The sequence below is a fragment of the Lemur catta genome, chromosome X, assembly GCF_020740605.2.
Source record: "Lemur catta isolate mLemCat1 chromosome X, mLemCat1.pri, whole genome shotgun sequence".
NCBI lineage: Eukaryota > Metazoa > Chordata > Mammalia > Primates > Lemuridae > Lemur > Lemur catta.
The window spans coordinates 66941050-66961853 of NC_059155.1; the positions used below are offsets into that span (position 1 = coordinate 66941050).

General features: G+C 48.0%; 1 protein-coding gene across 2 annotated transcripts in view; it reads right to left on the minus strand.

Annotated features, from left to right (window-relative positions):
- The window catches only part of SHROOM2 (shroom family member 2), a 132271-nt gene that overhangs the window by 16909 nt on the left and 94558 nt on the right, over positions 1 to 20804 (minus strand). The window lies entirely within an intron of this gene.

The window sequence follows — 20804 nt, forward strand, 5'->3', positions numbered from 1 at the left end:
TCATGGGCTAGCTACTGTCAAACTCGCCACGAGCCAGCCTGCCATGCCTTTGCTGACATATTGCTTCTTCCGATCCAAAAGAGTAGTAAAATGAGCCTCTGATTCCAGGAAGGAGCTATTTTCAGTTAGAAGATGAGCCTTGAGTCGTTAAAGGAGCTCGAGCAAGGGCAGCAAATGGTCAGCAGGAGTGCAACAGCAGGTGCCCCCCAGCACCCAGTGCCCACACAGGAGCCCCGAGGCCCAGGAGCTGTGCTGCCTCTCAATGCACATCTTGGAGCAATCTGGACGTGATACCTGGTGGCCTGGGCACTTTAGATGTCCCAGCCCATCCAGTCCACTGCACTGTGAACTGAGTGCCCTGTGCGTGTCAACCTTGCTGTGTCCTCAGGGGAATGGTCCCTTCAGGTTTAATGGGTGACCAATACCCTCCCCACCTCCTCCGCAAGGTGGCTGCGGCCATGGGCTCCACTCTGCACTGCTGTCTTCAGGGAGGGGGCTGGGCGCTCCCACCCCACAGCCAGGAGCTTACGTCCTCAAGGTCTGGGAGAGGACAGAGCTCAAGTCCCGCTGGGACCCCGAAGAGGGCACATCTGTTTCCTGCTTAGAAGAGGCTGAAGACACAGCACAGGTTTAGAAAATGAGCCGTAACAAAACAGCCCAACCTAAGTGCTCCAGACAACAGCAACCCAACTGGAAGAAGTCGGATTTCTTACGTGTATTAGGTAGGCACTAACAGAAACTTCCGGTCTGAAGTTTTATCCAAGTAACTTGAACACAACTACGATGGTTTAGAGAACATACTCAACGCAGCAGCTGTCTGGTTACAAAACACAGAATGCCATTAAGATGCTGTCAAATAGACGATGATCCTGAGAGGTGCTTTCGTAGGTCAGCATTGACATTTCACTTAAATATTCAATATTTCATTTCATTTCAAAGAACTCAGGTACACTTGAACTTTTTTTCCCTATCAAGACTCCTGAAACCTAGCATCCATAGACCTACCTGAAAATACCTGGTACCTGTTATTTAATAAGTAACCACCACATCATATAAACAAATGGAGAATTAAATGAGCTACAATTTATTGCCAAAATCTAAGCACTTTTGGTCACCTGCTAATTAAAAAAGAACTCTATTTGCAAAGTGCCTTGGGCAGAAGTGAGCTGAGATCTACCCAGAAACGGAAGAGAACTCACCTGCCAGGAGCAAAGCCCCTCTGAGAAGTGAACAGTGACCGAGAGCAAATGACTCTCCGAGAAACCAAGCAGCAGGCCGGTTCCTGGCTCCTCTTCCCGTCCACAGGCTCCTTCCGCCTCACTAAAGGGCCACCCCATGTAGGATCTGATGCCATGTTCTCAGGAGGGCAGCCCAGCGTCACTTCTCATTCCTTCTCCGAGCCCCCAGCGCCCCAGCCCCACAATTCACTCCATTTAGATTCGCATCAGCACAGCAGCTTCTGCACCGCATCTGCTCCCACCCCACCTTGCAAAGTCTAAGATATAAAATCACTAACTGGTTTTTATTGTCCCCATTGATAAGAATCCAGGAAATTGGGGTCACAGATAAAAATGAAAAAGAGGACCAAAACTAGGAATTTGGGGCTCTGCTTCGGTCATGTTCCAATCTGTGTTTCTAATAGGCTCCAAGAGACTGCTTTGTAGACTGCATGTGATATGTCTGGGTTGCGTACGTGTATACATGTATATCTGTGTGTAGATGTATATTGCGCATGCCTGTGTTGCGTCTGTGTGTGGATGTATGTAGTATGCGTGTATGTGCATGTGTGTGTCTGTGTTATATATGTGTGTAGACACGTGCCTCTGTATATATGTATGGATATCCCTTTTTCATACTTTTAAGGATAAAATAAATGGTGACAGAGAGATCCAGAGACACAAATCCAAGACACTGAGATGAATTAAGGACTTTGTGTGTCTCTGCACAAGCTCCCAGGAACACACGGGAGCAGGAAGGGAAGCCACACAAAGGAAAATTAAAAGGGCAGCTGCACTCCAGGATCCGACTGGTATTCAGACCGGGTTGGTGTTCACCCTCCTGCACAACATGCTGATGACATGCTACCCGGGAGAGGGCAGCTCGCACAGACCGGGAGGGGCAGGGCTGCAGGCTCCGAGCAGCGGAGGCTCTGGAGACCGCAAGGTGGAGCCCCGAGCCAGGCTGTCTTCCCTGGACTGGCAGCAGCTGAAGGACAGGGAGGGGCGAATTGCCTGGCACAGGACTACAAAGCCAAACACAGCCAGCCTGAAGGGGGCAAACTCGCAGGCAGGGCCGTCTTACACGTGCTCTGCGGTTCAACATACTATGATGGGACAGAAACCACTGCTAGGAAAAAACAAAGAACAAACCTTCTCGAGACCCCATGACCACTGCTGTTACATCTAAGTGTTCGATTCTGCTTTGGAGACAGTCAGCCTCATGTTTGAATGCGAGGGTGCCACGGACAGCCGTGGCGGTCTCATTTCCACGTTCCGTCTGTGCGTGCCGGGCCCCCTGCAGACGCTGGGCCCGTCCCTCTGCATCTCCCGTGTCCACTCCCTGCCCCACACCTTCTGCACAGTTGGTTCCCTGTCACACAGCCCTCAGCTTGGCCACCCCTGCCCTGCCGCCTGTCCCCCTTCAGATCACACCCAGCACAGGGCTCTGTCAAATGATTATACTGCTCGCCTGCCTCCACGCTCCTGCCTGGGCTGTAAGGGCCTCTTCAGACAGCAGGCAGTGGGGCTATTTTCTTCAGAGCCTCACAGGAAAACGTGACATGCATTGTGCTACACCTTCACGGGAACACACGTGAGACACGTAAGTACACTTGTTGCTTTCAATCACTTTAAATCTGTGCAGAATGTGAAGGAGAGAGGCTGCACTTCTTCCAAGACTCACACAGTTCTCAGCGAAATGAACTTTTGTACGAACGTCCCAATGCAACTAAACATTCCTGGACTGCTCTGTAATCCTGCTTAATTCACCACCGCTTGGTGAATAGGGTTAACAGTTACCTTCACCAAGAAGGACGGGAAAATTTCTGAATCTTTCAGATGACTTGAGAAACACATCCCATAGGGCCATCCTTCCCTGGCTACTTTGGGTATCAGTGATCGGTTGGGGTGCAGGGCCCATTCTGATTTGTGGACAGACCCATTAGTCAAATGCCCCGGCAATGTGCTCCGGTGTCTGAGGCCTTTCCGATGTACAGGTTGAGCATCCCTTACCCAAAATGTTCGGGACCAGAACTGTTTCTAATTTTGTAATTTTTCTAATTTTGGAATATCTCCATATACATCATGAGATATGTTGGGGATGGGACCCAAGTCTAAACATGAAATCCATTTATGTTTCATATGTACCTTATACACATAGCCTGGAAGTATTTTTTCAATATTTTTAATAATTTTGTGCATGAAACAAAGTTTGTGCCCATCGAACCATCAGAAAGCAAAGGTGTCACTCTCTCAGCCACCTGGTGGACGGTCTGTGGTTGTGTGGCATCTCTACCACTCCTGATGCTGAATCTCTACGCTACTGATAAGCAATCCTTCCCTTACACTTACTCACGCTTCAGTACCTCACAGTAGAAAGTATCACAGACCACGAACACAGCGACAATACGACGTGTTCAGGGTGCCCAAGCAGCACAGCGGCCTCACCAGAACACCCGCCTCGGCCACGAGGCCGCAGCAACAGCGAACAGCGGCAGGCCGCCAGTCCCCACCTGCGTCTGTGACCCCTCACGTGAGCACAGCTGTGGAATTTCCTGCTTGTGGTGTCATGTCAGTACTCAGAAAGTTTGGAATTTTGGAGCACTTTGGATCTGGGATTTTCTGATTAGGCAGGCTCAACCTGTGCTACCCACATCTGCTTTGCGGTTTCACTGGGCACACAGTTCCAGTCAGCATCCACCGTGTGACATCAGGGAAGCAGTTGTGCCCCAGGAAGCTTCATCTCCTCACCTATACAGGGCCATCACAGGCCACTCCTCTCGGGGGGGCCGTGGGTTACAGGCAGATGAAGCCCACGACGTGGTAGAGGATTTTCGTGGCGTTCCTGGGAGCCAGGTGCCTGCTGAGCACCCCAGATGAAGGGCCAGTCTGTGGTGGGACAGACCAGGGCACGGGCCTCGTGACACCGGCACCCACACACGCTCTTCCCAAAGCACACCTCGACACAGCCCCGGCCTCCATGACGGCAAAGGCATGCCCCAGGCGGGCCCAGCCAGTGCTGAGGGGTCAAAGGAGCACCAACAGAACTGTGGGCAACGCAACGGCCTCATCTTCACAATGCAGGGAGAGGGAGACAGTCAACAAGCTTCTGCCCTGCCGGGCAACAGCATTGAGATGTGTCCTCCTTTCATTTGCACGGGATGCAAAACACCAACTCACACTGTACACAAATGTATTACACATCAGCATGGCAAGAAGAGCAACGGGTAGGGAGTTTGTGAGTCTGGGGGGGCCCAGGAATCCCCCCTGAGGGTTCGTGCTACAAAGCCAGGATCCGGGGCCGCAGCTGTTTGTGCAGAGCACGATTATCTCTCGGAGAACTGGGATACGACCCAGAGTTGCCGCCTTCCATGAGCACGGAACGAGGAATATTCCACAACTCAAACATCAACTCAAATGCTCAACATTTACAGTTTGAGGTTATCATCTGGAAAACACACCTTGTTGGCTGTGGGTGTAAAGAAAAGTGATTCTGCAAAGTGCAGAGCTGTTCATCAAAAATCACAGAGAGCTATCTGCCATTCGGCCTGGCCGCTGGGTCAGACATCCCCAGGCACGTGGCCTGCGGCTGAAGAACCACTGCCACGGGGCCGCGGCACAGGGGCGGGCAGCCGAGGAGACGGGACATCCATGTCACTCGAGGCACAATGTCCACTCTCCTTCCTGTACCCCAAGCAGTTCTTCGCAGACACACGCCCCTGGTGAAGTCACAGCACCCCCAAAGGCCACACGAGGTGGGGAAGGCCCTGAAGCCCAAGAGAGGTAAGCACCTGACCGACGCCCAACCAAGCAGCGCCTGCGCAGAGACACACAGGAAACATTTCAACCGGCAGGAATGCCTGGAGCACGGCACCGATCGCTCTTCCTTGCAAATACCAACTCATCACAGTTTTTCCCGGGCCGAGAGCACCTGCAGGGAGGGGGCCGGCAGGCTGTCCTTCGTGAGCTCAGCTTTCGGGCATAGAAACAATATTTACTGAATGAACAGATGAGCTCCTGACTGTTCCCACAAGCTCTGCTCCAACTTTTGTGCCTTGCGGAACTGCCTCGGGGGAGGACGAGCCCCGAGCCACCCTGAACTCAGTGCTCTCTTCCCTGCAGCGTCTCCACTAACGCTGTTCCCCACGCCAGGACAAACAGGCTCCTTCTGCCAGGGTTCGAATGTCACGTGGCGAAAGTGATTATTGCAGAAAACCAGATGAATTTTATTTCTTCAGTGTCTTCAAGATGGATAAAAAGGTTTGCTGCTTCCTTTGAGTTTTATTTTTGCTGGCAGAGGCCCGAAGGGTGAAGAGTAATGAAGTTGAATGAGTGAGACCGAGAGACCATTTGTGGTTAAGAGGGGGAGGAGAGAGTAGATTAAAAGAGAAATGCCACTCACAGATGATCCAAAACCAAATTTACAGGCACTGGTTTCTTGGGGAGTTAGTGTCCAATAACAGAATATGCCTAGATTTGTCGTGTATAACGCGTTGGCCCCTCAAGTATCCGACTCTGTGCTTTCAAGAAGGACTTCCCTGTTGGTCACAAGATTTGATCCCTGGGAGCTGGGCTCTCCTCAAACTCACTGCACCAGAAGGCCAGGCCTGGGCAGAGGTAGGGAACACCGAGAGATGGGAGGGATGGCATGTCTGCAAATCCGCATTTCAGGGACCGTTTTCCAGACAATTTGCATGTCAGGCCAGCATCGGGAATCTCTGCTTCATGGGACCTTCCCTCCCAAATTCCTTACCCCTACTTTTCTACCGACTTCACTGGACATTAAAATCTATTCCTGAAGTTTTAATTGTTGGCTTGGCACATCTCTCCTGAACTAAATTATCCTCATCTGCAGAGGTGGTGAGCTCGAGAGCCCCCAGTACAGACCTGAAGGGACCGGTCCATACTCCTCCAACCAGAAAGGCTTCTTGAACCCTGGCCCAAGCCGTGTTTTCTAACTGTAAGGACTTCAAAAGGCAGTTTGTGGAGCTCCACTCTGGTTCACATGCAGACCATTGCTCCCAGGAGCAACTAAAAAGAGGCCAGAAAAGAGCTTTTGAAAACTCTCCAGACCCATATAAGTGGCCTCTCCCACCCCCCTCCCCTTAGCACTCTCTTCATATCCTTCATGGCGCTTATCAGAACAAGCAATACTCATGTGGGTTTAAAAAATTAATACCTGTCTTGCCTTCCAGATGAGGAGTCCACAAACTAGAGTCCCAGGGCCAAATCCCCACTGTTGCCTGGTTTTATGAGTAAAGTTTTGTTGGCACACACCCTCTCCTGCCTGCCAATCAGAAAGCTGAGGACACGAAGAGACCTAAACTCCAGAAAGTCTCAAGCCCTTCACAGGAGAGAAAAGCCCACGGCCGCTTTGCTTCCTAGGGAAACCACTCGAGGCAGGTGACTGTCCACCCAGCACACAGCTGCCCTGGGGCCAGCTAGTCCACCACTCCCGGGCACTCACCCCAGAGAAACAACACGGGTCCTCACTCATGCTGGCCAGAATTACCCACCCTCTGGTGGACGGATAAGCCAGTTATGGTACATTCACAGAGGGAACACTCCCCGGGTGACAGATGAGATACTAATATGCTCCTGAGAACATGTGCAGGTTGGATTTGTATGTAACTCGGATCCCTGGTGAACAATGCATATACGATGATAATAATAATAGTGACGATATTATAATGGCTCATATGCGGTAATAAGAATTCAGTGTAATACTGCAGTGATGATAATAATGTACTGTAATAATAAGTTACAGAAACTGCTGTGCTCTTTCTTTTAATTCCTAGGTAGTAAGAATGTTACACTTACTCTGACATTCTAACAAAATCAATAATAAACTTTCCAGTTCAGTAATTAATCCACTACACAGCCTAGTAATAACTGATGCTATCCTTGGAGCACTGCCTTTCACGTTTCATTATTCTCACTTTATCCTTTAGAATTGTCCCAACAGCCAAGTGCCTGAAGCCTAAAGCTTTCCAAGTGAATGACGGCCTTTCTCTGAACACTTAATTATTTCTACCTTCGTTTCCACTGTAACCACCTTTCTCTTTGCTGCAGGCTCAGCTGGACTTGCAGTGGACTTTCGCTTTGGAGGCATGGTCATCAGGGCAAACACAGACTCACAAAATCAAATTAAAAAGTTAAGACAAGTGATGCCACGCACAAGCGACTGTATAAACAATGAGACCAGCCACTAGTGTACAATGCTGCACCAACGGCGCGCTTACGCCATATGGGTTTGTTTACATGTGCGGGAGAAACTAGTTCCTGAATTATAATTTAATTATAAATTATCCCTGTGGGGAGCCTTGGAAGCCCATTGGTAAGTGCAGAACGCCTTACAGTCGCATCATCCCTAACCCAGGGACTGCCTGTCATCAAAGGAACTACTGAAACACAGAACTGTGAATGGGTCCCACGCCTTCGGGACCCTGCTTGAAGCAGCCAGCTGAAGAATACACATACAGAATCCAATTCAGATGAAGCTCAAGAACAGGCAACACTAACAAGAAGTCACAAGTCAGAGAGTGACTGCTATGGGGGAAGGGCTTGATTGGAAAGAATAAGAATGAACTTTCTGGAACCTATTCTGCTTTGATTGCAAAATATATAAAATTAACAAAACTCATAGAACTGAAGACCTAAGATCTGTACATTTTACTGAATGTTCATTATGCCCTAATATAAAAAAAAAGAGAGAGGGAATGGGAAAGCAGATGTCTTTCTGCCACCTTAAGTAACAAAGAGAAGGCAAAGGTAAGCACTCAGTACACTTGTGTGGCAGTTTTAAAATACGTCCCCGCAAATCCTCTGAAACTCCCTCCTTCGAAAAACCGATTCCCCTCCCCTTAATGTAGGCTGGGCTTCGCAACTCACTCACAGCAAACAGTGTACGGCAGGAGGCCATGCTCGCCGCAGCACTATCCACAAGTTGTGGCAGCGATCTGAGTGTCCAGCACCAGAGGAACAGATAAAGAAAGTGTGGCATACACAGATGATGGGGTAAAAATGCATTTAAAAGAAGGAAATCCTGCCATTAAAAGGAAGGAAATTCTGCCATCTGTGATAACATGGATGAGGCTGGAGGACATTATGCTAAGTGAAATAAGCCACATGCAGAAGGACAAATACCACACAATCCCACTTATGTGAGGACTTTAAAACAGTTAAACTCACAGAAGCTGAGAGTAGAATGGTGGTTGCTGGGGGCTAGAGGAGGGGGAACCAGGGAGGTATTAGTCAGAGGATAAAGTTTCAGTTATACAAGATGAGTAAGTTCCAGAGATCTATAGCCTAGTGCCCATAGTTAACAATGCTGTATTATATACTTAAAAATTTGCTAAGAGGACAGATTTTATATTAAGTATTCTTATCATACCCCCCCAAAGAGGTGGGAGGAAACTTTTGGAGGTGATGGATTGTGGTGACGGTTTCACAGGTGTATGTATACTTATCTCCAAACTTATCAAGTTGTATACATTAAATATGTACAGCCTTTTATATGTCAACCATACCTCAACAAAGTGGTTAAAAAATGTATGGCAGAAGTGACAATGTGTGACTTCTGAGACGAGATCACACAGGCATTGCAACTTGCTCCTTGCTCTCGCTTGTGGATCACTCACTGAGGCGAAGCTAGCCGCCATGTTGTGAGGACACTCAAGCAGCCCCACAGCAATCCCCACGGTCGGAGGCGGGGGGACTGAGGCTTCGTGCCAACAGCTGTGTCTGTGGCCTCTTGGAAGTGGATCTTTCTGCTCCAGGCAAGCCTTCAGAAGACAGCTTTCCTGGCCAGCGTGCTGGCTGCAAGCTCATGAGATGCAGAGCTCTCCCACCCAGCTAAACACCTCCCTAACTCCTGACCCTCAGAGGCTATGGGAGAGAATAAATGTTTAGTGGCATTTCAAGCCACTAAATTGGAGCCCAATTCATTATGCAGCAGGTAACTAACACAATTTGTCATTCCACCCTGCATGCTGTAACGATCAAAGTGATCTTATTGATTCTCTGGAGGGCTTTTCTGTTTTCAATGTACATACAGGGAACTTGCGGTGCTGGGGATGGCAGGCAGGAAATAAACCTCACAAACACATCAGGACATCTGCTTCTAAAAGTTGGTATGTATATAATCGGTACCCTAACTGGATTTTATGCCAAGATTCCCAACAATGGTTTATAGCCCATTAGCTGATTTTTGTTTCATTACTATATTCCTTTAGATTAAAAGAGGAAAAATCAAATCTGAATCCCTATGATAAATATTATTTTGTTGTGGCAGACATTTTCATTTACCCCCAAAACAGTTTTAGGAGCATCTAGTTTGTGTACTTTTATTAGAGATGATCTATTATTGGCAAATGCTCATGTGCAAGTTACAAGCTATGCATGAGTTTGGGTTCACCTTATCCTCATTCCCTACATCTACATGCTCTTCTGAGCCACTAATGTGTGTCTGAATTCCTAGAAATCTAGCAATGGATCTAGAAGGTTTTCAAATTACAGTTTCACCTTTCTTCTTCCCTCCCCCAACTCTACCAGGCTATCAGTCACATACCATAAAATTCAGTGATTAAAGGTCTCATGAGTTTGAGTAGATGTATAGAGCTGTGCATTCACCACCACGATCGAGTCTAAATACAATTTCATCACCCCGGAAAGTTCCCTCTTGCTCCCCAGCAGCTGCTGCAGCCCTGATGAAACCCCTGCACATGAGTCAGTGTGCCAGTCTGCAAGGACGCCCAATCCCATGCAGCAGATGTAAAGGATTAAAACCCTTTAGCACTACATATCAAGCCACACTGAAATGACAGTTGGGAAATACCCCATTCCAACAAATTAGAGGGTGAATCTATTTACAGCTTTCCCGAGTAAGATTTTCTGAGAACAAAGGCCGCTGGCAGGAGCTGCCCCACAGTGGCTCTGCTGCTCGGGAGGGAGGTCTCCTGAGGGTCGTTTCCCGCCTTGCTCTCTCCTCCAGCCATTCTGCTGTGTGTGCGTACAAACACGCGTGCACACACACACACACACACACACACACACACACGCACACAGTCCTGGACCTGGGGACTATGATGGCAGGGAAAGTACAGTGAGGCCTAATCCTCTCCCCTGTCTTCCGGTCCAATGCCATCCTCCTGCCACCAGACTGCCACTCTGTCCCTCCATGCTCCCCTAGTCCTCCCCAAACCGCCCGCCACTCCTTGGGTCCCCACTCCTGCACCACACACTTTCGATAAAGGCCCTTCCCCACCTGCTGTGATCCGCATGCCCTGGAGCCCTCCCCACGGACACCACTCCAGTTCTGAAGATCCCAAGGAAATGTGACCTTTCCCAGGAAGCATCGCCTGGATCTGCCGACACATATTCGTCTTTTGTCTTCTGAGCTCACACAGTATTTGATCTCTACCTGTTTATCCCCAAACAGTTCTTAATTAATCTGTGCTACTGTTGTTTACTATCTCTCCTCCTGGCTGGAACAACTGTGCCCACTTCTGCCTCCCTCGATCTTCTGCCAACCAGAGAAAAAAGGCAGCTAAGAGGAGTCGGGGTTATGGGCAGGCTGCGTACTTCTTAACTCTTCCAAGGAGACAATTCTCTTCCCAGCCTCCCTCTGCAGAGCACAAGCCCGGCACAGGAAGCACTCCCGTCCCATACGTGAGCACGCCCAAGCCCGTGAGCGGAAGGACTTGCCCCACACTCTGAGCTAGCTAGGATCCAGATGTTCATCTGCTAGCCTCTGCTTTTCCTTCCGCAAGACCACATGACCTGTTAATCTGAAACCCCTGGCTGCTTTTCTTCCTCAGCAGAGTTGTCTTCTCTGCAAGACGCTGTAGCTTTTAGATGGAGGTCTACACTTTCTAGGGACCTCATGCTGACAGAGCAGACTTCAGATATTTGTTCAACAGAAATTTACTTTATATATGTAACTACTATAGAAGATATCTATAGTACACACATGTAATATAGGTGTGTATATATGTGTACACACACATGCATGTACACAAATGTGAAATATCTTCCTAGAATTTCTAGTTATTCTACTTCTAATGGCCTCCAAGTACATTTAAGGGCCCACTAGCCAGATATTTTAACAAAATCATTAAAAACAAATTTCACACAACTTAGACCTGAGAGAGCCCATGTGGCAGCAGCTGACTTTATGAGGCTTCACCACGCATCACCTAAGCAGGTTTAACTGTCAGGGCACTGCCATCCACAAAGCCCTGTTGGCAGAGCACTGAGTCTGCTAACAGAGCTAATTTCATTTGTAAATGTGTATAAAAGACATACGTATATTTGTGCCTCTTCTACATGTTTTTGTTCACAGAAATGATGATGGCAAATGAGCAAACCAACACAACCACAAATTAGCCCATGGGGCTGGATATATGATTTGAAGGGGCATTCAAGTTCCTGGCTTCTGTCCCTGAGAATCAAAAATCACTAGGGCTGAAAGGGACCTTAGAAATAATTTAATCCATGCTCCTTATTTTGTGGATGAAGAAACACAGGTTCAGAAAGGTTAGGCAGCTCACAAGCCACGCCAATGCAGGCTTGGGAGCACACGCCCCTGTCTCTTCTAAGTGGCTGGAAAACCTCTGCTTCACTAAAGGAAGCTGTGTGTGTGCACGTGTGTGCATGCACACATGGACATAGGGTTCAGAAGCCCAAACTGAAATTCCTTCCAACTGCACCGTCAGTGGATGTGGGATGTGAAAGTTAGCAAGAGAACAGCTTTGGCATTTTGTACCTGTTCTACACTCAGGCTGTGCTTACCCGTAGGACCTTTTCACATGAGTCAGCAGGAGCCCACCAGATGGAAAGTCAGTCATCTTGCGTGCAAGGGCACTCCATTAACAAGCTGTGAGAATCCAGACACTCAACCCCCAGTCAGCTTAACTGTGAAATGAATACAGTACCCACATTGTGAGACCCAAGATACAGATGGAGAAAGGTACTGTGAACTTTCAGGAATTTTTTAAAAGGGTTCTGCAAATACGTTTTAAAGGTGAATAATTAAATAACTCTAGGATCTCCTTGGACATCCATACAGATGTCTATAAGCCTTCCAGAAATGACCCAGCTAACCTGCTCTAGCTAGGAAAAGCCAGCTAGAAAGCACGATTGTCCAAGGACGGGGGGAAGGTGCCTGGACACAAACTGCCAGCTTATTTCTACTGCTCCCCCACCCTGATCTTATTAAATTTTAATGCATAATGAGTAAAGAATTAAAGGTAGTGAGGAATAAAGTAAATGTATTCCAGAGGCCACATAGAACACTTCTTTCCCCAACCTCCACAATCCAAAGGCAGACTGCAGGAGCAGCCGGCCCATGCGAAACAAGCGGCAGGCAGCACACATTTACTAAGGTCATTGGTCCCTCCAGCTGGGCAGCAGGAGCCTTCTGCAACCTATCTGGCTAACAAACATGCACGGTTATTGCTAGTACTCTTTGTAAAAAATTGCTTGTGTGTGTGCTCTGTTCATGCCTCTATGAATGAGAATTCCCCTGCAGATTTTTCCCTTAAAGGGGGATGTGTGTGTGTGAGCATGAGAGAGACGGAGAAAGCATAAAATGTTTTTTTCATTATGCATGACAACAGAAAGCATAGCTATGTCCCTCTACCACTCATGCGACAAAATCATCAAAAATACTTGCAGAATATGCCCTTAAAGGCTCCACTCTGCAAAGAAGAGAAATAGAAATATGCCAACCATTCACCAACTCTATATCAAATCTTTCAGGTTTTTTATATGACATGTTAAAATATTATTTTCCATTAATTTTATAAATCTTAAGACAGTCTACAGGCAATAGGATGTTTATTATAAATGCTGCCAGGTAGATTTCTGAAAACCTTTCTTCAAACCCCTTTTCCTTTTTACCTTTCAAGTAGGACAACCACTAAAACATGTGTTTCAAAATGACACCTACTCATGTGAGTCAGTAAATGCAGACCCAAAAAGAGAGCGTGTATGTGTTGATACATATCTATGCAGCAATTTCCATGTGAAAATGGCATCGACCCCCCCACACACAAAGCTTCCTTTAGTAACGCAAAGGCATGCCAACCACTTAGAAATATGACCAAAAATAATAATCTGTTCCTTTTGTTATAAAAGAAAAAAAGTACGCGTACGGTAAAATCCTTAAACTGTCAAAATCACACCAAAGAGAGCAAAATAAAAGAACCCGAAAATGCTAAGAACCACAGTGATTCCATTTTCTGCACTTAAATTTTTTCACTGCAATCAGCAGGCTGTGTGTGAATCTATCCACAGAGCATTTCTCATGACTAAACATGCACACCTGATTTCACCGCTTTTTCCCTTCATTTGGATGTGGCTGACTCACCATTTTCTTTCAATGTCCGCACTCAATGCCTGAGTAGTGGGAATGCCCGTTTCTTACTGCTATTGGAAAAGAAGAGGCAGCACTGGGCAGACAGGTCTTCATGTGCTGCTGGCGTCCTCCAGCCAGCTCCCTCGGGGAACCCATCTGCAGTACTCACATGCCAAGGGCTGCCAGTGCCACCGATGCGTATGACAGCGTGTCGGCTCCAGCCTAGAACATGATGTTAAGAGGCACTGCCTTCCAGTTCCAATGTGCTTTTAGCTCGCTGTGAAAACCAAAGCTGCAAAAAATTGCATGCATCCACATGCACACATGCGGCACAGGCGCGAGTGTGCTTGCATACATATGTGCACGCCTGCAGAGCTCGCGCTGCAATCTGCACCCTGATTTGCATTATTTTCATCTTCAGGCAGAACAACAAACAATGCGAACATCTGCAGATCTCGCCAGCTCTTCCCCCAGCATCGTGAGCTGACAAGCAACCAGCCCTTCCAGACAGCAGAACAAAAGAGGCACTGGGAACTACAACCCCCGAACAAACAGCACGAACAAACAGCACGGGTGTTATCAAACCAGTCCCACTGGGGATGAGATGCCCTGAGAACGAACATGGGGGCTCTTACCTGGCTCTCTGTTTGCTGCAGTGGACCCCGGCTCACCCCGCCTGCCAAGGCAGCGATGTGCTTCAGGGACCCCGCCGCCCGTGTCTGCCGCTGTAGCCCTCACACCTCGCTGCCTACAGCACTGAGGAGTCTCGAAGCCAAGCGCGCAACAGCTGGCCTGTCTGTGCCTGCTGCCGTGTGACGGACAAGTTCACGCAGCCTCCGTCAACTTTAACCTCCACGGCTGAAGGCAGGTTTCACTGGCAACTCCTGACCTCGGGGGGAACGTTCCAAACACTTCAATGCTCAAACCCCAAAAGGCTTCTCCTTTTAAACCCCCCAAAAACTTGAAGGTCTCCCTTTTCATATTTTAACAGGGTGAAATATAGGAAAGCCTGCTGCGCCGATGTTACACAGCTTTATTTAACTATGCTAGATGATCGTATAATGTGTGTGATGCATGGTTCAACCCCACAACCAGAACGAAGTGAAAGAGGACATTCAATAGCCTATTTTATGTCCATTTAGATTCCTGGGTGGATTACACACTCATTAGGAATGCAATCCATCAACCTACTAACCAAGTGTTTCCGGAAGTTTTACTGCTTGCGAGGCACTTGGGGAAGAAGGCAAAGCAGCCCCAGGCTGACCTTGACTTACCCAATTCACCCCTTCACAATGCTCTGTGTTTATAGCCAGACCTCAGTGCCCCTGGCCTGCGGGTGCAGGAAGCAGCCTCCCCCAATGCTGGGCCTAACAGCCCCTACCCCCCAACAAAGGCCCGGGCTGAGCCACCAGGATGCATTTTCTTTCCAACCTACTTCTTCTACCAACCTCTTGTAAATTCACAGCAGTTACTTCCAACTCTTGCACATTACCCCAAATAACACATGCTACTTTGTAGCCTCTACTGTATTGCTTCAATTTAGTAAGAGTGACTCTTCAATTCTTTTGCACATCTACTTGATCTTAAGCACTGGGCTGGTATGTTAATGTAATATCCCTTTAGCAGTTACATAAGTCTGCAAGAAAGGGGGTGTGGATGTGCCCATCCTCCAAGCGTGTGAGGTCAGCAAGCGTGGGTGGCCTGACACAACAGTGCTGAGAAGCAGAGTGAGGACTTGAGCCTGTGTCTTCGACTCCAAAGCCAACATTCCTTCCGGTAATTTTTATCTTCACATATTATTTCACCAAGTACATGTTCCCATTTGCCCCCAGCTGCCTCCATATCCCAAATGCTCAACAGACACTGGGAGGCCACACAGGAACAGGAATCTAGCAAGTAGCTGGGGGCTGATCAAATATTTCGTTACACTTCGTCCCCAAAAGGTGTGTTCCTAATACTTACAAATGGAGTAACTCAAAATGTACACTACACTTTTAAATACACATCATCTGACAATGGTTTTAGATTTACAGAAAAGTTGCTAACACAGTGGAGAGAGTTTCCATATACCCGACATCCAGTTTCCTCTACTACTAACATCTGATTATTATGGTATGTTTGTCACAACCAATGAACCAATCAGTACTGGTACAGTAATATTAACTAAAGCCCATACTTTATTCAGATTTTGACTTAATGTCCTTTTTTCTACCCAAGAATCCCATCCAGGTAGCACGTCACATTTATTCATGCCTCCTTAGGCTTCTTTTGCCTTGACAGTGCTTTAGACTGAATGTTTGTGTACCCTCCCCCAAATTCACACTTCGAAGCCCTAAGCCCCAAGGTGATGGTATTAGGAAGTGATGCCTCTGGGAGGGTCATGAGGGTGGAGCCTCAGGGATGGGATCAGGGCCCTTATAAAAGGGGCCCCAGAGAGCTCCCTCACCCCTTCCACCATGTGAGGACACAGCGAGAAGGCGCCATCTATGAACCAGGAAGTGAGTCCTCACCAGACACAGACTCTGCCACGCCCAGATCTTGGACTTCCAGACTCTAAAATTGTGAGAAATAAATTTCTGCAGTTTACAAGCCACCCACTCTATTCTGTTATAGCAGCCTGATGGACTAAGACAGGCAGTTTCTCATACTTGCCTTGTTTTTGATGCCCCTGACAGTTTTGAGGACTGTTCAGGCATTTTGCAGCATGTCCCTCTACTGGGAACTGCCTGATGTGTCTTTACGACTGGGGGTGATGGACGTTCGGGAGACAGACCACGGAGGTGAAGCGCCATCGTCACACGATGTCGAGGGTACTGCCGTCAGCATGTGTCAGGTGACCAAGGTCTGTCGACGCTGACCCTGATCACCCGGCGGGGTCAGTGTCCGCCGGGCTTCTCCACCGGAACGTTCCTCTGTACCCGCACTGTTGCATACTGCACTCTTTGGAAGGCGCTTACTACACGCAGCCCACACTGAAGGTGTGGGGAGTCATGCTCCCCCTCCTTGAGGGCAGAGTAGCTGCATAAATTATTTGCAACTTTTCTGCATGGCAGATTTGTCTATTCTTCATTGTCTAATTGATTCAATTATTTCTGTATATCCATATGGGCTCGTGGACTTATTTTATATATTGCGTTATAATCCCCTACTGTATATATTTTGTTGTGTAAATTGTTCCAGCTTTGGTCGTTGCTGGCTCCTGTGCCCCTTGCACATACCCTCATGGTTGCTGCTGTGGGGTCTGCGTACGGGTGTTTGAGCCCTTCCTTCCGTTCTAGCCCTACGACTGCTCGACGGGCTCATCTCATACATTCCCCGCCCCGGCCATTCCTCCGAGGAGCCCCGCTTCCTTCCAGTGGAGAAGGGTACTAGAAACCAAGATCTGGCTGCTGGCTATGCTCTAGGAATCCATTCTTAAAGGAGACTCCCCACGAATCATTTCTAAGGAGCAAACACCTTTTTAATGTTAAGGTTTATGATTTGCCTTTCCATATATCCGTGTTTCTTAGAGCAAGGCATAATTATCAGGGCTTACAAGCTGACCAAACCTTTTCATTGACTCTGCAGTATCAATACTATTTAGACTTTTAAATTATAAATCATTGTTATAAATTGCACACAAATCTGCTTTTAATTGACACAAACATTTGTGCCCTCAAAAAGTACCACAGATAAAAAAGGATAAGAGCAAAACAACCACCCTAGCACGCTTACGTCCAAAGGACTTCTTCCTTCTCACCTCTGACAGTCTTGTGGAAACCTCGAATCTTTCCCAAGTCATTTCCCATAAACTGAGTGGCATGCCCACCCGCTGTGGTCTAAGGACAAGCTGCCCTAACCCGCACTGTCACTGGGAAGTGAGAGGAGCTGCTGTTTACAGCAGCCTACGTTCTCTTGCAGTTAAAGACTAGGAAAATAAAAGCAACAGAAAAATGGGTGCCATGTTGGAAGAGGATCATAAAATACCACAAAGAAACCTCTTTGAAACATCCAGACAGACTGCCATTCAGTTTCATGTTCCCTGTCCTGGAAGCACACTTGTTCAAGGCCACCCCTTGCATCCTTCTACTAAATCCAAGGCGGTTAGTAAACCTTTGCATAAAAGGCCAGAGAATAGGTATTTTCAGCTCTAGGAGCCATTTGATCTGTTGCAATGACTCAACTGTCTGCCATTATACAGACGAAGCAGCCACAGGCCATCTGTGAACAAAAGGTGGGGCTTTGTGGCCCTAAAACTTTATTTACAAAACTGGGCAGGGGGCCAGAGTTGGCCTGTGGGCTGCAGTGTGCCAGACCCCTCACTAAACCAGTGCTTACACAATCCTCTGCTGAGTCATCTGGACATCCGCTTCCTGGAACTCGAAACTGGTGAGTACAGTGATGCTCTATCAGGCTCTTCTAAACAGAACAAAAGCTACTCTGCTCTAGCATGAACCTCTGTTTCCAAGGGCATCTCACATAGACCCCCAACCTTCCTGGTTCTACCCCATCCTACACACCGATTTGGGTGAGCCCCTCTGAGAGAGTGTGTCACAAACCCTGAGACCCAGACTCCACAGATGACTCCAGAAGTAGCCCAAGGAAGGCTGTGAGATGCAGGCTGAGGGCTGTGCGGGTTTGCTGAGGAGGAGGAGGAGGAGGACCAGGAGGGAACTCTGGTGCCTACACACCAGGCAAAGACAGGGAGCACCGAGCGGAGAGAAGCCTGCCAGGGAACTGGCACATAAGATCGCATGGCAGCAGGGAGAATCTTTCTGCAGAGGTGCGATCTGGGGGGACCACCTGTGGTTCTACTCAGGGAGCTGACTCTGCTCTGCTGAGAGGTCACCTGACAACGACAATGTGTGCCTGATAAACAGGAGGGAGGGCTGACACACAAAAGACACAGATGGCTTTGCAGGAAGGCGGCCAGGCTAGTTCTGCCAGCTCACACCCACATCCTGGACACCCCCAGAGCATGGGGATTTTGCTCATCTTGGTTGCTGCTTTAGGGAGGGGCAGGAAAGAGCACGGAGAAGGGAAGGGCCCCCATGGCTGCCAGGTATGGGGGGACAGTGTGGATGCTGCCCCTAGCTGAGGGGACAAATGGGGGCTCGGGTCCAGCTGGGCTCCCCCCCACCAGGCCTGATGGGGAGGGTGGCCAAGTCACATGACGGCTGCTGCTGTGCCGCAATGGCAGAGCTGAGAGGTCACTACAGGGACACCACGGACGACAGAGCCAAGAATACTGACCATCCAATCTTCTACAAAGTCTGCTGACTTCTGAGCTACACCAATTTTAGTGCACAGATCCATTTTAAATGAAAACAAAAACATTTTCTTGTGGATTTCCAGCGTTGACTGAGTTTTTTTAAAATTGAGATAAAATTCATATGCTGTAAAATTTTCCCTTTGAAAAGGTACAGTTCAGTAGTTTTTAGGATATTCAGAGTTGTGCAACCATCTCGACTATCTGATTCCAGAACACCTTTATTGCTTCAGAAAGAAACCCCGTGCCCATGAGTGGTCTCTCCCTCCCCACAGCCCCTGGCAACCACTAATCTGCTTCCTCACTCTACTCATTTGCCTCTTCCGGACATTTCACAGAACTGGAATCATACAATATACAGCTTCGATTTTTTTATTATATTGTTGAATATGTCTAAATATGTCATCTGTTTCAGTTTCCTTATTTTTATAGCTCTCAGCCTATAAAACACAAAACAAATTTGCAAGTTATATGCAAGCAAAACTCTAAAGGTGATGTTAGTCATCGGGGCTTTGCTGAGAACGAACTGCAGAGCTTGTGGCCCCGGGCACTGCGGCGCCCCTTCTGGGTCCAGCTACCGCTTCTGGGTCCAGCTACCGGGGCTTCCCGGGTTGACTCATTCAGCCATCACTTTTCTTTGGCCTAACAGGACACAGAGCTCAGCGGGCATAGCACCCTGGTATCTTGTCTGTTGTACTGAGGGAGAGCGTCGCTTCCTTCCACAGGGGCCCTGGACTTGCTCTTTCCTCCCAACCAGGGTCAATTATGTTGTCACCATGCACAATGAAATTACCACACACACACACACACACACACACACACACACACGAGTCGTGGCCATGTACACCATCCAGAATATACTGATAGGAATTTTAAGATTTAGCATGGAGGCCAGGTAAGGTGGTTCACACCTGTAATCCCAGCACTTTGAGAGGCTGAGGCAGGAGGATCACCTGAGGTCAGGAGTTCAAGATCAGCTCAGGCAACAGAGTGAGATTCTATCTCTACAAAAAATATAAAAATTAGCCAGGCGTGGTGACATGCACCTATAGTCCTAGCTACTCGGGAGGCTGAACCAGGAAGGTTGCTTAAGCCTGGGAGTTTGAAGTTGCAGTGAGCTATGAAGATGCCACTGCACTCTAGCCTGGGCGACAGAGTGAGACCTTGTCTCAAAAAAAAGATTTAGCATGGAAATGAAGACACAGAAATTTAAAAGAAGATAGGGCATGTTCCTAAGGATGTGCTCCAAGTGCTACGTGTGAGAAAGCTTGAAGTAAATATATTCCTCAGGCCCCGCCGTGTCCCACCCATGTGCCAGTCCTCCTCCTCACCTTCCTTCCTTCTGCGTTCTCGCGGTGGCAGAGCTGGTGGTGCATCCCGTGGTACAAATGGGAGAGAAGCAGGTGCCCGGTGGGGCCTCAGTGAGATACAGACTTAATACGTTCTCCTAGTTCTTGACCACCTCCTCTAAGAATTCTTTGGGTTTGTGTAGGTTTAAAAAACACAAAACACTTGGGAGGATTTCAGGGCATTTTCTATTTATACTGAGAATGAGGTGACTCACAGACAGAAGTGTTTTCCTTTTTTATTTCAAATGTGTGGGCCTTCGGGAAATGGATGAGTTATGTCAATTTCTGAGACTAACTGCACGTATTGAACAACCACTTAAGATGCTAATGCTGTGGGACGCTTTTAAGTCAGACATTAAAAATGAATGTATTTTGCTGGCACATGCCTATAGTCCCAGCTGCTTGAAAGGCTGAGGATCACCTGAGCCCAGGAGTTCGAGGCTGCAACAAGCCCTGAACATGCCTGTGAACAAGCACTGCACTCCAGCCATGGGAACATAGCAAGACCCCGTCTCTTTGAAACACAAAACAAAACAAAACAAAATAACAACGTATTTCAGGAGCGACTGCGATATGGGTACAGGGTTTCCCTTTGGGGATGATGAAAATGTTCTGCACCTAGATAATGGTGA